Source organism: Schistocerca serialis, chromosome 5, assembly GCF_023864345.2.
Source record: "Schistocerca serialis cubense isolate TAMUIC-IGC-003099 chromosome 5, iqSchSeri2.2, whole genome shotgun sequence".
NCBI classification, from domain to species: domain Eukaryota; kingdom Metazoa; phylum Arthropoda; class Insecta; order Orthoptera; family Acrididae; genus Schistocerca; species Schistocerca serialis.
This window is the reverse complement of record NC_064642.1, coordinates 322,584,535-322,602,099: the sequence shown is the minus strand read 5'-3', so window position 1 is coordinate 322,602,099 and position 17,565 is coordinate 322,584,535.

Genomic DNA, 17,565 nt, shown 5'->3' with positions numbered 1-17,565 from the left:
GCTCACGTGTTTCTCAGTTGTCACATGTGATCAAAGGCCCTCGCCTACATTCCAAGAGCCAATGATCGACGTTAAGAAGATTCTTCGAGAAGCTTTTCAACGTGACAGAAGAGGCAATGACCGTGAAGTCGTTCACCTCCAGTGAACTGAAGTGAATAAATATGCGAGACGCAGTGGGCCCGACAAGAGTAGCAGTAGTTTTCAGTCATTTTCGGTGCTGAAGACCGGCAAGCAAGAAGAGACTACATCGTACACAGACGCACCAAGTCCGCCGCTGTAATGGAATAGCAAGCAGCAGCCTCGGCGCCACAAGACAGAAGTTAAAAGGTATTTGAAGACTGATTTTGACGTACCCGGGTGACTCGTGAGGACGGGAAGGAGACGGCCTCGCATCAGCAGTCACCTGTAAGCTGGGATGAAGATCTGACAGCCGAAGACTGGCAAGCGAGAGTCCGTAGTTCGAGTTCGGGACACTGGCCTTCCCCCGCCGCGCCGCTCCGCTGGCCGACGCACAACACTGACACACGCGGCCACTTAGAGAAGAGAAACACTGGGACGCCACATCCAAGGTATCACCATCCGATTCACGACTTCGTTCTCAATAATTAAACGGGCCACAGCACGATGCGCGTCTCCGGTCAATTGGGTGAGACGGCGACACGAGATACACACCGCCACGCGTAATTACACGCCGCCGCTGCCGCAGCAGAAGGCTTCGCAAACGATACAGCTGCTTCTCTCCCAACCAGAACATCCAGTAAGCAAACAGTTGTACAAAACTCTCAATAAAAGTTTATCTTACGTAAAAATTCTGTTTCATTCTACCTCATATCCAAGCCAGGTAAGAACCCACCCTGTTCACATGTTGTTAAGAAAGACAAAGTAATTTATTTAGTATTTTCACCCGGACATAATGCTTTAGAATAAAATGCCCTTTGAAGTAATGCTCATCCTGATAATTGACTAGCATCAAAAGAGAAAACCCAGTTACATTTAGTGACAGAAGTGCTACAAGTAATTACCATTTCTTCTTGTGCAACAAAAGCGTATGTCTGTATTTAAGGAGGTATCACACTTTGTTTGTACGCTAAAAATTGTTAACGGTGTCTGTATATTTACTGTAATGGACATTTTTCTCCTTTTGAGTATGATGGAGCTAATATTCAAACAATTTTTATTGATTTAGTTCTCCGAAGTCATGCATCTATTAACTGCAAGCTAGGTTCACGATTACATGTCTGCTCGCGATTGTAAACTCACACGCAAAACTGCCGGGTGAAGTAGAGAGGAGGCGGTGTTCGAAAGGGAAACCCCGCACTCTTGTCACTCCGTCAAGCTAGAGAGAAGAAACAGGGAACATTAACAAGAGCTACTTAAGATCGTTTGATCACTGAGTTATTTTACGGAGAATATCCTCTATCATTTGATCTCTATAGACGGGCAATGTCTTCAATTAATGTTGACCGCCACAGCGAGACCGAGCAGAAGCACGTCCCGCTTACTGCTTGTTATGGTCACTGCACAACAGTTGCTTATTCTGTTTGAAGCATCTTTGTCGACGGCTTGAGATTGTTAGACAGCACTGGTACGTTGAAGAGCTGATTTCCTTTGTCAGTTACCGTCAAGCACTTCTAAACTATTGATCAATTATTCTTAAACGCCGTTCTTCTGATTAAATCGTTCCTTTCAGCCAAACGGATATCCAGAGCTACCACCCTGCCTGTAATGAAAGAGCTTCTGATTTTCGAAAAGCGTTTTGTAAGATAATCGGTATTCGATATTTCGCTGTTGCTCAGTATAAGAGTCAGGGAAGAGGTGCTATGGAGTTAGTGGTTATGAATGCTGCGGTGCCTGAGAGCAATCTCTCCAGTGAGCTGGGAACTTACAGGTAAAGAGGTATTGTAAGGAAATTATGATGCGATACATCCGAAACTTGTGAAATACTCTGTCATAGCTTTCGGGTGGTATTGAAGTGCCATTTAAAAGTTTTTACACTTTCAGTACTGCGAGTGCGCAAAAATTATTTACGATGATTTCGAGTCGAAGAGAACGAGAAAAATTAAGAATATATTTATGTACTTACTCATTGGTTCTCAGTGCGAATATATCTGTTATTAAAATGACATGTGAATGTGCCTTGTGAGGTAAGAACAACCGCAGTCGCATCTGCAAAAAAGATAAACAGTTTCTTATCCTCACTAGAGACCTTTTTTATTTCATATAACACAAACCAATAGGAAGAATACTTAAAAATGATAATTTAAACGCTTATTAAGAATACACGTGTTTAAAAAACATCTTTCTGAATTAACTGTTTCAATGCAACTTCACCTAAAGACAAAAATGTGATCCAGATGTATTAAATTTTAACATAGAATTAAATTAGTTAATACTAACAGCCATGTTTTAAATTATGTGTGACACAATTTCGCCAACCCGTTTAGCCCTGGAGAGCACAACTCACATCGATGTTTCAATACAATTTCAGTGTTCACTGTTCATAAACGTTATTCGTTAGCAAGACATAAAGGTGATCTGAAACTACAGTGACTTAGTAAATAGCTGTAAGTATTAATTGAAGCTGAAGAGATGGCAGGAGTGTCATCTTTCGGCGGTCTTCTTGGTCTTTACTTCTTCCGAAGTCTAGCAAGGATGACTTAGCCCGCCGGGCGAGGTGTCGGAACATTCTCGCAATACTCATGGATAAAGGTATTCCTGAATTGATTAATACTATACGAAATATGTCGCCACTGTCTTTCGGACCTCGAGCACCGTAATATCACATGACTGAGATGCACAAGTTCATGTGGGTGAGCCTCGCAGCACGGAAATGTCAGATGTCTGTCTATCCACCCTGAACAGATATGATGAATAACAGTCTAACAACAATGTGACGCGAGGTGCATAAGTAGTCTTGCCTAAAAGAACCGTATCTTCTAAGGATATCTTAGTTTTTTTTTATTTTTAGTTTTTGCATGCTCCGTGGATCATGTTTCGCGGCAACACCACTTTGCTGTGGAACGTTCAGTATGTTTACAAATAAGATTCAGTTACTTTGTGAAAACACTGTTACATGCTGGCTATTTACCAAACAAATTTTTTTGTTTTAATCTTAATTTACAATAAAATTTGATGAATGTGATCCAAAGACTTCCAATCTACTAAGGAGAAGGAGTTACCAAGGAGAAATGATTTCAATTTATTTTTAAAACTTTTGTTATCTGCAAGCACCTTTAATTCCTAATAGAGGTAAGCAGATATTTTTATGTCTGCAAACTTGCTCCTGTCAGGCTGTTATTATTTTTTTTTTTGGGATGTTCTAGTCCCTTTGTCAGTTGGGAGGACTGCTACATTTCTTCCTATCCCTGTAAGATCTGCATCTTGACGACAGAGTCAGCCAGTCTGTACAGTAAAGGTAATCTGACTCATTGCTTCGCCGGCTGTCCTAGCATCTCATCCTGTATGATGCTGAAGTATCCCCAGGCCCAAAGCAACTATTATGATTTCGTCTGTCTGGAATCTGGTCCATCATTGTGCTTCCACGAAAGATACACAATAGTAACGCCTAATCTAATTTGTTCCTACATATGTCAACAATTTTTGAACACTGCGAGCTGCTCAGCAGTAATGCTGAACAAGTAACAACTTAAGTTTGAACGACAGATCATACGTTATCAGTACTGTATCGGCACCTACTTACTAAAATACTGTGTGAAGCCCTTTTATTCAAGATATATGTTGTTAGTTATGTATCTTGGGAATAAGCCTACCATCTGACAACTTCGTAACAATATAAAAGTAGTTTTAAGATTACTGTATTAACTTGGTGGATATTTACTATTTATAAATTAGAAGTCATACATAAACCTTTGGCTAGCACATGAAAAAATTAACGTTCATTACATGAGTAATATTACACATTTCTGATATTTGTGCCATTTTACACGAAATCAATAGATCATTTATGAACTCGCACACTGTCACGCTAACTTTAAGAAAATCCTATGTTTACATCTGATTCTTAATTTTCAAGTTTAAAACTAGCTTGTACTGATGGTACTAATATTGCCATTACAGAATAATGTGTTTTTGGTAATTAAACAAGTTGTCCGTGGATGTCACGATTTCGTTCTACACCTGCATCTACAGATATACGTCGCAAGTCACCGTACGGTGCGTGGTGGAGGGTACTACTTCTGCAGTCAGCCTCAAATGCCTGTTCTCTAAATACACTATGTGGTCAAAAATATCTAGACATCCCCAAAAACATACGTTTTTCATACTAGGTGCGTTGTGCTGCCACCTACTGCCAGGTACTCCATATCAGAGATTTCATTACTCATTAGACATCGTGAGAGAGCAGAATGGGGCGCTCCGCGGAACTCATGGATTTCGAACGCGGTCAAGCATTTGGTGTAACTTGTGTCATACGTATGTACGCGAGATTTCTACACTCCTAAACATCCCTAGGTCCCCTGTTCCCGATGTGATAGCGAAGTGGAAACGTGAAGGGACGCTTACAGCATAAAAGCGTACAGGCCGACCTTGTCTGTTGACTGACAGAGGCCGCCGACAGTTGAAGAGGGTCTTAATGTGTACTAGACGGACATCTATCTAGATCATCACACAGGAATTCCAAACTGCATGAGGATCCACTGCATGAGGATCCACTGCAAGTACTATGACAGTTAGGCAGGAGGTGAGAAAACTTGGATTTCATGGTCGAGCGGCTGCTCATAAGACAAATTACGCCGGTAAATGTCAAACAATGCCTTGCTTGGTGTGAGGAGCGTAAACATTGGACGATTTAACAGTTGAGTGATGAATCACGGTACACAATATGGCGATCCGATGGTAGGATGTGGGTATGGCGAATGCCATGTGAACGTCATTTGCCAACGTGTGTAGTGCCAACAGTAAAATTCGGAGGCGGTGGTGTTTTTCATGGAGAGCGCTGGCACCCCTTGTTGTTTAGCGTGGCACTATCATAGTATAGGCCTACATTGATGTTTTAAGCACCTTCTTGCTTCCCACTGTTGAGGAGCAATTCGGAGATGGCGATTGCATCTTTCAACACGATCGAGCATCTGTTCAAAAATAATGCACGGCCTGTGGCGGTGTAGTTACACGACAATAGCATCCCTGTAGTGGACTGGCCTGCATAGAGTACGCCGGCCGCGGTGGTCTCGCGGTTCTAGGCGCGCAGTCCGGAACCGTGTGACTGCTACGGTCGCAGGTTCGAATCCTGCCTCGGGCATGGATGTGTGTGATGTCCTTAGGTTAGTTAGGTTTAAGTAATTCTAAGTTCTAGGGGACTGATGACCACAGCTGGTAAGTCCCATAGTGCTCAGAGCCATTTGAACCATTTTGCATAGAGTACTGAACTGCATCATCTAGAACACCTTTGGGATGTTTTGGAACACCGACTTCGTGCCAGGCCTCACCGACCGACATCGATACCTCTCCTCAGTGCAATACTCCGTGAAGACTGGGCTGCCATTCTCCAAGAAACCTTCCAGCACCTGATTGAACGTATGCCTGTGAGAGTGGAAGCTGTCATCAAGACTAAGGGTGGGCCAACACCATACTGAATTCCAGCGTTACCGATGGAGGGCGCTACGAGCTTGTAAGTAATTTTCAGCCAGGTGTCCGGATACTTTTGATCACATAGTGTATTCTGAGTAGTGTTCCTTGAAATGAACGCCGTCTTCCCTCCAAGGTTTCCCATTTCACTTCCGAAGCGTCTCTGTAACATCTGCGTGGTATTCAAATCTGCCAATAATGAATTAAGCAGCCCGCCTCTGACTTGCTCCGATGTCTTCCTTTAATACGATCTGGTGCAGGTCCCAAACACTCGAGCAGTACTTTAGAATAGGCCACAAGAGCGTCCTACAAGCGGTCTCCTTTACCGATGGATCACATTTCCCTAAAATGCTCCCAATAACCCCAACTACAGTCGTTACATGCTTGTTCCATTTCATATTGCTTCGCAACATTACGCCCAGATATTTAAACAACGTGATTGTGTCAAGAAGGACACAACTAACGCTGTATTCGAACATTACGTTTATTTTTCTACTGATCCGCATTAACTTAATTCTTTTTTACTATTAGAGCCAGCTGTCATTCATAACACCAACTAGAAATTTTGTCTAAGTCATCTTGTATCATCCTACAGGCACTCTCCTTTGACACCATCCCGTACACCACAGCATCGTCAGCAAACAACCGTAGACTGCAGCCCACCCTGTCCGCCATTTAAAGTTTTAAATATTAATCTTACCTTGTTATCTTTACCTGCAGTGAAGTCAGTAAAATTCTCGCACGTGTTCACGTCTGACGCATCACAGACATGCCCATACTGAGCACCTGTAATATGAGTTGGAGAGATGTTCTCTCCACTGATACTGCCTGATTGCTGTGCGTCTTTTAGTTTTTGCACAGTCGTCTTCTAAAACCCCGTATGTTCTTACGAATAACCTGGTACTAGATGTAATGCTGATTCAAGGGATTCGTATGCAGCGTATAATTTCCTAGAGCAACTAACTGTGATACCTATTTGCGTTAACTACCAATGTGTCCATAAGAATAGTTTTGTCCAGGTAACCGATTATTTGGGTGAGACACAAATATACACTGAAGAGTCAAAGAAACTGGTACAGTTGCCTAATATCGTGTAGGGCCCCCGCGAGGACGCATAAGTGCCGCAACACGACGTGGCATGGACTCGACTAATGTCTGAATTAGTGCTGGAGGGAACTGACACCATGAATCCTACAGGGCTGTCCATAAATCCATAAGATCAGGATCGGGTGGAGATCTTGTTGCAAGGCATCCCAAACATGCTCAACAACGTTCATATCTGGGGAGTCTGGTGGCCAGCGGAAGTGTTTCAACTCAGAAGAGTGTTTCTAGAACCATTCTGAAACGATTCTGGACGTGAGGAGTGCCGCATTGTCTTGCTGGAATTGCCAAAGTCCTTCTGAATGCACAATGGACATGAATGGATACAGGTGATCAGACAGCATGCTTACGTACGTGTCACCTGTCAGAGTCGTATCTAGACGTATCAGGGGTCCCGTATCACTCCAACTGCACACGCCCCATACCGTTACAGAGCCTTCACCAGCTTCAACATACTGACATGCAGGGTTCATGGATTCATGAGGTTGTCTCCATACCTGTAGACGTCCTTCCGCTTGATACAATTTGAAACGAGACACGTCCGACCAGGAAACTTGTTTCTAATCATCAACAGTCCAACATTGGTGTCGATGGGCCCAGGCAAGGTGTAAAGCTTTGTGTCGTGCAGTCATTAAGGGTACACGAGTGGGACTTCGCCTCCAAAAGCCCATATCAATGACACTTGTTGATGGTCCAGTACTGAAATCTGCAGCAATTTTCGGAAAGATTGCACTTCTGTAAAGTTGAACGATTCTCTTCAGTCATCGTTTGTCCCGTTCTTGCAAGATCCTTTTCCGGTCGCAGCGATGTTGGAGATTTGATGTTTTACCAGTCTCCTGATATTTACGGTACACTCGTGAAATGGTCGTACGGGAAAATCCCTACCTCAGAGAAGCTGTGTCCCATCGCTCGTGCGCCGACTACAACACCACGTTCAAATTCACTTAAATGTTGCCATTGTAGCAGCAATAACCGATCTAACAACTGTGCCAGATTGTTGTCTTATGTAGCAGTTGCCGACCGCAGCGCCGCATTCTGCCTGTTTACGTATCTCTGCATTTGAATACTATTGCCTACACCAGTTTCTTTGGCGCTTCAGTGTAGTTGATATCCGCTGCTTGGTGGAGTTGCTGATGTAGGGTGTATTCTTACCATGAGATCGCGTTCCGCAGAAGGGAAGGTGAACTCTGGATTAGAAAGATAAAGACAGACTCTAAGAAACGGACAGTGTGGATGCAATATGTGAGCCGTAGCTGATATAACGCAAAAGCAACGAACTGGTTTCAGGTGCCATGGAAAAGCTGAGACAAACTAATGCGTTGTTGCTATCGGACACGGAGCAAGGGAAGATTGAGAGACAGCATGGAGAGGTGCAGTGATGACACGGATGCCCATCTCACGGCCAGTGGGTCTTTCGGCGTAATGTGCGAGGACAGTGACGGCGAGCATCCATCTAATGTAACGAGCCGAAGTACTCAGGTGTGACATGAGTAGTGGAGTAAAATAATAAGTAAAAGCTGCAGTGGCGTTGGAAAGGATATTGGGAGCATATTATATTATACTGGTTGAGTATCTGGCATTGCCCGGGTGTGTACTTATTCCAATTCTATTAGTCCATCTCTTGCTTCGGTCCTCTCTCCGTTCGTCTCTCCCATCCTCCTCTCTGCCAATCTCCTTCTCCTGCTCTCTCTGTCCACCTCCTGCACCGCCCCTCTCACTCTATCTCCTCCTGCCCCCCTCTCTGTCCATCTGCTACTCCTCCCACTCAGCCCATCTGATCCTTCTCCCTCTCAGTCCATCTCTTCCTGCCTCCTTTATCTTTTCCTCTCTCCTTAGGTCCTCCTTCCTCCCTCTCTATGCACATCTCCTCCTCTGCATTTCTCTGTTCATCCCCTTCTCCTCCTCTATCTGTCCATCTCCTCCTCCCTCATTTCTGTTTGCATGTCCTCCCTCCACCTCTCTGTATGTACATTTCTTCCTTCACTTTCTCTCTCCACTTTATCCTCCCATCCCAACAGGAGTGTTCTGGTCCTAACTCCCACAGTATTTCTTTCAGACAGTCAATAATTTGTAGCCTGCACCAAGTTTGGTTGAAACCGATCCAGGGGTTTAGGAGGAGTTTTTAGCCCTGGCGTTGCCCGCATATGCACATGCCACAATTATTTCTCATATATTTAATATATTTCACACATATTTGTAATCATATTACACCTGTATCTCTCGTGAATTTCGCCATGAAGTTTCATTTTCACAGAGCTCAATGTTCATGGTTCCACTCAGCGGAACATATGGATACTGCCAGCGAAATGTGTTGCGAATAGACTTCGTAGCAGCAGAAGAAGTAATACATTTAAACGCCATGTATTATGCAGATGTTCTTCACGTATCTAAGTGTGTATAACATCATATCTCTTGATATACTTGTTGTACAGTGAAAAAAATTTGTGGGTGCAATCATCTGAATATTTGGATACTGTCTGCGAAATATGTTGCGAATGCTGTTTGTAGCAAAGAAGTTATAAATTAAAATGTCATGCCTGATGCCATATTTATACTGCATGAACAGCGAAAATGTACTATGCGATATTATTCTTTCCTTTCATAATTTTTTCGGGGTTTTCAGTGGGAAAAGATTTCATAAGGGTTTGACATTGAGTGTAAAGCTTGTTGCAAGTCCCTAAGTGCTCTCATTACTAAATACTTGAAGAACAGAGTCTGGGTATTCGCGCGTCATGGACTGCACCGGTTTTTCATCTCCAGTCCCACCCCCGTGATAGGTATGTGCTTCTTCCCCAACAGTGGTTATTGCCCGACAGTAATTGATATGTGTACCAAGTTTAGTTGAAATCGATCCAGTAGTTTACAGAGAGGTATAGAACTTACATACATGCATACATACACATACATACATTCATATTATGTATAGATTAATATTGATCATTTTGGAGCAAATAAAACTAGCACTATATATTCCTTAATCAAAGTAATTGAAGGAATGGGAGAAGATGACTGCAGGAACTGGAATTCAGTGTCATGGGAACAGGGGACGTGGTTGGGTGGTAATGGTGGGGAGGGGGGTGGAGGGGCGGACGGGGAGGAACGGCATGGAGAACCTGCTAGAAAGCCACACATTCAGAAGTACAGAGCGAGCCTCAAACGAGGAAGAGATTAGTTGCAAGGTGCTGCAAGATTCTTAAAGACATAATATGGGAATTACATACCGAGTTAGTGCATAAGGCTTTAGGCAAGTGACAGACTTCCAATCCAGTTCATTCCTCAGTCGAACCTATGGTTTTTTCTTCACTTATCCCCTTCCTCACGCCTAGGAATGGTATAGTAATGTATAAAAGCACCGCCGTAAGTAGCGTAATTTAAATTGCTGGTTCCCGAGTAACTGACTGGATAAGTCAGTTCAAGGATTGGAGGGAGTAAAGGGAAAACTATGCCCAATATTCTCTGCCTAGAAAAACAGCGTGGCCTTCGAATCGAGTTTCGCGTTGAGCACAGCTTTACATTTAAAACACAGACGTGAGGATCATGGAAGTAAAAAGTGACGATGACATGAAATCACGAAGCTGTGTTGACCGAGATAATAAGTAAGTTCAGAGAGGAACAGAATCAAATAAATGAGGAATAACGACAGAGGTTCTAGAGATATATGAGTATACACACAAAATCTTAACAGAAAATAAGGCGAAAACATTTAATTGATGATGTCACGTTATGCAGAAAAGAATAAAAGGCCCGCCGAAATGTAAGAAGAGAGATATAATCGACTCGAAGAACGGACTGTAAATGTAAATGAAGAACAGTCTGCTCTGTTTTTAAATCTGATAACTCTCACAAAAATTGTACTGGGACGGTGGGATTCAGTTAGAAATCACAAAAAAGCAGAATGAGAACTTAGAGGTGCGAATTAGTTCAACGTATTAACTATGGTTTCATTAAGGGAGAGGCTCGACTGGGGTAGAGACGTCGGTGATGATCATTAATAAATGTGGTGTAAATTTCACGTTTTAGGTACTAGTTGCATGTGGAACGTCTTCTCAGACAGTTTGGAGGGTTACTGCTTTGATAGAAGAAACAATTAATACATGAGAGGTGGGTTGGGAGGCGATGTATGGGCACTGAGAACCGGTAACGACTACCAAAATATGAAGATCTCGACAAATGGTTTCTAAAACAATAACACACATCAAAAAAAGTTTTGCATTACCTCGGTTCCCAGAGTTGAGAAACCTGTACATAAAATTGGAATAGAGATCAACATAAACATCATTTCCGCCCTTTTTATTGCTCATGAAAACCACACATTGCATGTTGTACCACCATACAGCGAGACCTTCAGAGGTGGTAATCCAGATTGCTGTACACACCGATACCTCTAATACCCAGTAGCACGTTATCTTGCATTGATGCATGCCTGTATTCGTTGTGGCATACTATCCACAAGTTCATCAAGGCACTGTTGGTCCAGATTGTCGCACTCCTCAACGGAGATTCGGCATAGATTCCTCAGAGTGGTTGATCGGTCACTTCGTCCATAAACAGACCTTCTAAATCTATCCCAGGGTTGTTCGATAGGGTTCATGTCTGGAGAACATGCTGGCCACTCTAGTCGAGCGATGTCGTTATCCTGGAGGAAGTCACTCACAAGATGTGCACAACTGGGGCACGAATTGTCGTCCATGAAGACGAATGCCTCGCCATTATGCTGCCGATATGACTGCACTATCGATCGGAGGATGGCATTCACGTATCGTCCAGCCGTTACGGCGCCTTTTATGACCACAAGCGGCGTACGTCGGCCCCAAATAATGCCACTCCAAAAATCAGGGAACTTCCAATTTGCTGCACTCGCTGGACAGTGTGTCTAAGGCGTTCAGCCTGACTGAGTTGCCTCCAAACACGTCTCCGACGATTGTCTGGTTGAAGGCATATGCGACACTCATCAGTGAAGAGAAGGTGACGCCAATCCTGAGCGGTCAGTGAGGCGTGTTGTTGGGCCCATCTGTACCGCGCTGCATGGTGTCGTGGTTGCAAAAATGGACCTCGCCATGGACGTCGGATGTGAACTTGCACATCATGCAACCTAATGCCATAATCCGTAGGTAGCGGTCATCTACTGCAGTAGTAGCCTTTGGGCGGCCTGAGCGAGGCATGTCATCTACAGTTCCTGTTTCTCTGTGTCTCCTCCATGTCCGAACAACATCGCTTCGGTACACTCCGAGACGCCTGGAGACTTCCCTTATTGAGAGCCCCTCCTGGCACAAAGTAACAATGCGGACGCGATCGAACCGCGGTAATGACCGTATAGGCATGGTTGAACTACAGACAACACGAGCCGTGTACCTCCTTCCCGGTGGAATGACTGGAACTGATCGACTGTCGGACCCCTCCATCTAATAGGCAGTGCTCATGCATCGTCGTTTACATCTGTGGGCGGGCTTAGTGACATCTCTGAAAGTGAAAGGGACTGTGTGATACAATATCCACAGTCATCGTCTATCTTCAGGAGTTCTGGGAACCGGGGTGATGCAAAACTTTTTTTTTTGATGAATGTATTTTGCCGAACAGTACCAAGAAAACATACATTGTTGTGAAAAAGGTTTTAAAAAGTTGGGTGTTTCTATAAACTTTTTCTGTGTTTATCGAGAGAGCATTTTATACGCTGATAATCTATTGCAGGATGGCTCAATTACAATTATTTTGTCGATGCTGCTAGTGGGAGTGTGACACAAGCTTACTGAGATGTTAAAAATGGAATAAACAAACTGTTACTGGTATCCAATAATTTTAATTCGTTAACGTAGAATATTGAAGCACACAACGGGTGGAGAGTAAGGAATTATGACCACAAATGGTACTGAAAAGCGGAAATGGAAAGAGGTATGAAGAGGCAAGCCTGTCCAGGGGGAGGTGATGCTGTTGGCACTGAAGTAGTACACAATTTGGGAACCAGAATTGGAGGACAATAAATGGGGCTGAAAGAGGGAGCAAGACCTTGTCAAGACTGGCGAAACTTCAGGGTATTTCGGATAGTGTACAAACCTGGATGAAAGCGGATCACACACAAAGCAACTCAGGGAAGTACCCAGCAAGGAACAGGGAGAGGGGCATCCAAACCTCCCCCCCCCCTTCCCATCCGAAAATAAATCTTACTAAACTGAACTCGCATCCTGTCTAAGTATAACACCAACAGTTATTAATTTTCAGTTGTGCGTGAATTTCTAAGGGCTCAAACTGCTGGGGTCATCGGTCCCTACCCTTACACACTACTTAAACTAACTTATGCTAAGAACAACACACACACCCATGCCCGACGGAGGACTCGAACTTCCGTCGGAAGGGGCCGCGCAATCCGTGACATGGCGCCTCTAATCACGCGGACACTTGGCGCGGCAACAGTTATTATTAACGAAAGTACTGTCATATGGCGTATAATAAAAAATTAGTGTGTGGACTGGGTGTGGACTTCCTAATAAGGAGGACGCAGCACGTTATCTCATATGGAGAGTGTAGAAACAGCTTCAGTTTGGCCCACCGATGCGTGTTGGACCTTTACTTTTTATGTTGCATATTAATGATCTGGCATAAATATTAATAGTTGGCAAATATGGACATATTGACTTCAGAAAAGCTTTTGATATTGTCCCGCGATGACATCTAGTGAAAAAAGAAAAGAAAGTACGAACTTACCGAGTACTGAATCCGACTTGCGACTCTGTTCAAGAGTTCCTCTCAGATAGAATTCAGCACCTCGCTCTTAACGGAACAAAATCTACAAACGTAAAGATAATTTCAGGACTACCTCGATGAAGTGCGATAGGGCCGTTACTGTTTACAATATACATAAACCAAATGGTTCAAATGGCTCTAAGCACTACGGGACTTAACATCTGAGGTCATCAGTCCCCTAGACTCTGAACTACTTAAACCTAACTAACCTAAGGACATCACACACATCTATGCCCGAGGCAGGATTCGAACCTGCGACCGTAGCAGCAGTGCAGTTCCGGACTGAAGCGCATAGAACCGCTCGGTCACAGCGGCCGGCTATACATAAATGATCTAGTAGCAATCGTCGGAAGCTCCAGGTTGAGATTCATTGGGAGAGTCCTTAGAAAATGTAGTCCATCAACAAACGAGGTGGCTTACAAAACACTCGTTAGACCTATACTTGAGTATTGCTCATCAGTGTGGGATCCATACCAGATCGGGTTGACGGAGGAGATAGAGAAGATCCAAATAAGAGCGGCGCGTTTCGTCACAGGGTTATTTGGTAACCGTGATAGCGTTACGGAGATGTTTAGCAAACTCAAGTGGCAGACTCTGCAAGAGAGGTGCTCTGCATCGCGGTGTAGCTTGCTCGCCAGGTTTCGAGAACGTGCGTTTCTGGATGAGGTATCGAATATATTGCTTCCCCCTACTTATACCTTCCGAGGAGATCACGGATGTAAAATTAGAGAGATTAGAGCGCGCACGGAGGCTTCAGACAGCCGTTCTTCCCGCGAACCATACGCGACTGTAACAGAAAAGGGAGGTAACGACAGTGGCACGTAAAGTGCCCTCCGCCACACACCGTTGGGTGGCTTGCGGAGTATAAATGTAGATGTAGATGTAGAAGATTGTTTCTAGTTGATGAGTTGTCTATAAGACGGTAGCGATGTCAGCAGGTTGTATGGATCTCCAGAAGGACCTACAGAGGACTGATGTATGGTGGAGACAGTGGCAGTTGACCCTAAGCGCAAGTAAATGTAACATGGTTCGCACACACAGGAAAAGAAATCCACGACTGTAGACCTACACTACTGATGACAAGTTGCTGGAAACCGTATCTTCCTTAAAATATCTAGGAGTAACCACCCACAGCGACCTTCAGCAGAATGAGTGCGTAAAAAACCTAGGAAAAAAAGATGTTAGTCTGAGTTTCATAGGAAGAACGTTAAGTAAACGTAATTTATCTACGAAAGAAGTGGCTTACAGAACACATGTTCGACCGATTCTTGAGCATTGCTTATCAGTCTGGGACCCTTAACTTGTCGGGATTAATAGAAGAGGTAGATAAAATCCAATGAAGAGCGGCGGGTTTCGTCACAGGATCGTTAGGGCGGTACAAGAGCGTTACAGATATGCTCAACCAACTCCAGTGGTAGGTGCTACAAGAAAAACATTGTGCATCACGGAGAGGTTCACTACTGAAATTCTGGGAGAGTACGTTCCAGGAAGAGTCGGACAACATATTACATCCTCCCACATACGTCAACTGAAATGACCACAACGAGAAAAAATCGAGAAATTAGAGATATTACGGATGTTTACCGACTCTCATTCTTTCCATGCGCCATTAGCGAATGGAACTGGTAAGGGGCGACTAGTTAGTGGAACCATAAGTACCCTCCGACACACACTTCACGTGGCTTGCGGAGTATTAATGTATTTGTCACAGGGAGTTATCAGCGATCTTTATTTATACAAAATAGACTTACATTCTGTCTGTACATCACTGATTATTTCAAAATGACAATTTGTCCATCTTCAGATCATATGCCGTAGTAACAGAGTAATTTTGTCCCAGTGGAACTGCCAGTTCACTATCACATAAACAAAATAAGTCTACTTTCAACATTAATCGTAACCCCTGACTGCTTTCAGGTTAAGAATGTATGTATAATGAAGCAATGTCTGAAAATAAAACTGCAATAAATATCCAGTGAGATAGGAAAATATAGTCCTAAGACTACACTGTTCACAGTTAGGAACAGTCAACTCCAGTTAACTCCGTCCCAAGAAGTCTAGGAAGTCTCAACTGTACTGAACCACCGCCGTGTCATCCTCAACCTATTGGGGTCACTGGATGCGAGTATGGAGGGGCATGTGGTCAGCACAACGCTCTCCCTGCCGTTGCCAGTTTTCGAGACCGGAGCCATTACTTCTCACTCAAGTAGCTCCTAAATTTGCCTCAAAAGGGCTGAGTACACTCTGCTTGCCAACAGCGCTCGATAGACCGGACGGTTACCCATCCAAGCGCTAGCCAAGCCCAACGGCGCTTAACTTCGGTGTTCTGATGGGGGCCGGTGTTACAACTGCGGCAAAGCATGTTGGACAGGTAGTATTGAAATGCGTTCCAGGAGGTATGCAAGTCGATGACCATGGCTGAGGAGAAAGAGGGGGGAATACACGGACGGAGAGCTGGGAAGGAAGAGATATAAGTGATCATGGGTGAAGTTGTGGATAAAAAGCTAATGTATTATTTAAATAAAAATAAAATCTCATCAAAATGTTTAAAATCCATTGAGAAATTTTTCACTCATAACACAGAGAAGCAATAAATAGTTATTTAAATAAAAATAAATTTTTATTGTAATATGCTTATAAATAGGACGAAATTGTATAAAACATTTCTCCTTGCCTCATACAGATAACTAATCCCATACAGATAACCCCGATAACTTTTGCTTGTTAATTTTTAATAGCCATAGCATTACAAACAGTAGATAACAGAAGTTGAACTATAGTTGCATTAGTTATGGATTGTAGTTGCCCCACATTTTTCGTGATAAATGTTACAACTATTGTCGTATCTATTAAACATTCACAAACACAAATTTTCAGGACTATTTGTATGCAGCTTGGACTGTGTATAGGCTAGGAGAAATCATAATATGCCTTTTAGTTCGATTTAAAAAAGGCTTCATGTTAAAAAATTTATGTATTTAATAATTATTCTCAGCAAAGGCAAAGAGGAAAAATATCTCAATGCATTACTTGATTAGAAAAAGTACCTAGGTACAACACTGTTCCCTGTTTCCCAGTGGAAAAAATACTCCATGTAGAAAGATACATAATAAAGTTTCGATGGACGGTACCTAGCAGTCTTGACGTGTAATGTAATCAGTATAAGATAAAGCAGAAACAAATTAAGAAATATTTTCATACACACCTAGTGGTATCATTCAGCAACTACCTCAGTAAACGACTTTGTTTGCTCATGAAGGTTCGACATTCTACAGCCAAGCATTCTGTCTCCAAGTAACATGCTAAAGTGGAGTTAGGAATTAAGAGTCCCCCACTTAAGTCGGGTGGCCATGGCGCTAAATAAATAAATGCTAGAGCAGTGTAATTTTGGTTGTGTGTCAGAAGCATCGCCGATAATCTCTTTTGTTGCTCTTTGTCCTAAGCAGTTTCATATCCCATTTCAAGTTGGTGGAAATTTGGTTGGCAGGGTCCTAGCCGCCTGTCTCATTGTATGAAAAAGGATTAGGGATAATTTGAGACAGTACAGAAAAATATTGTGTGATGTTGTAAAACCTGAGTCTGTATTATGCCTAGCCCTATATTATTGTGAAGGCTATATTTTTTACGTACATAAAAAATAAATAACATTGTGACATTGATTTTTTATGTCGAAGTACTCAGATTCACGTCCTATAAGGTCTGAACAATTTTGATCTTTAAGGTTTAATACCAATCGGAAATTATAGAAATTCTAAGAGTTACGCTCAGTTTCGACGTTCCTGTAGAAATGAGTATGTTGCGTTTTAACTCCTGCAATTTGCTATCATGATAAATAACAACATTTCAGCAATGGAAATAAGAAAATTGCAATTTAACTCAACACTCTTTTATGATTATATCTTTTATCATATTATTACGAATCATATAATGAAAGTATTTACACGGACCGATAGTAAGCCAAAAATAAAAATAAAATGTGCAAAGGCAAAGGCTTGGATTTTTGAGACGAAAAGGTCAAGACGCTTTCATCTTCATAAGCAGCGGAGATTTCGCAAAGGAGACTGCCGGTATATCGATATCGTCGTAGTCACTTTTTCCTGGATTAATACTGCGAGTCCGTTGTTGCAACTGCCTTGCAATTTA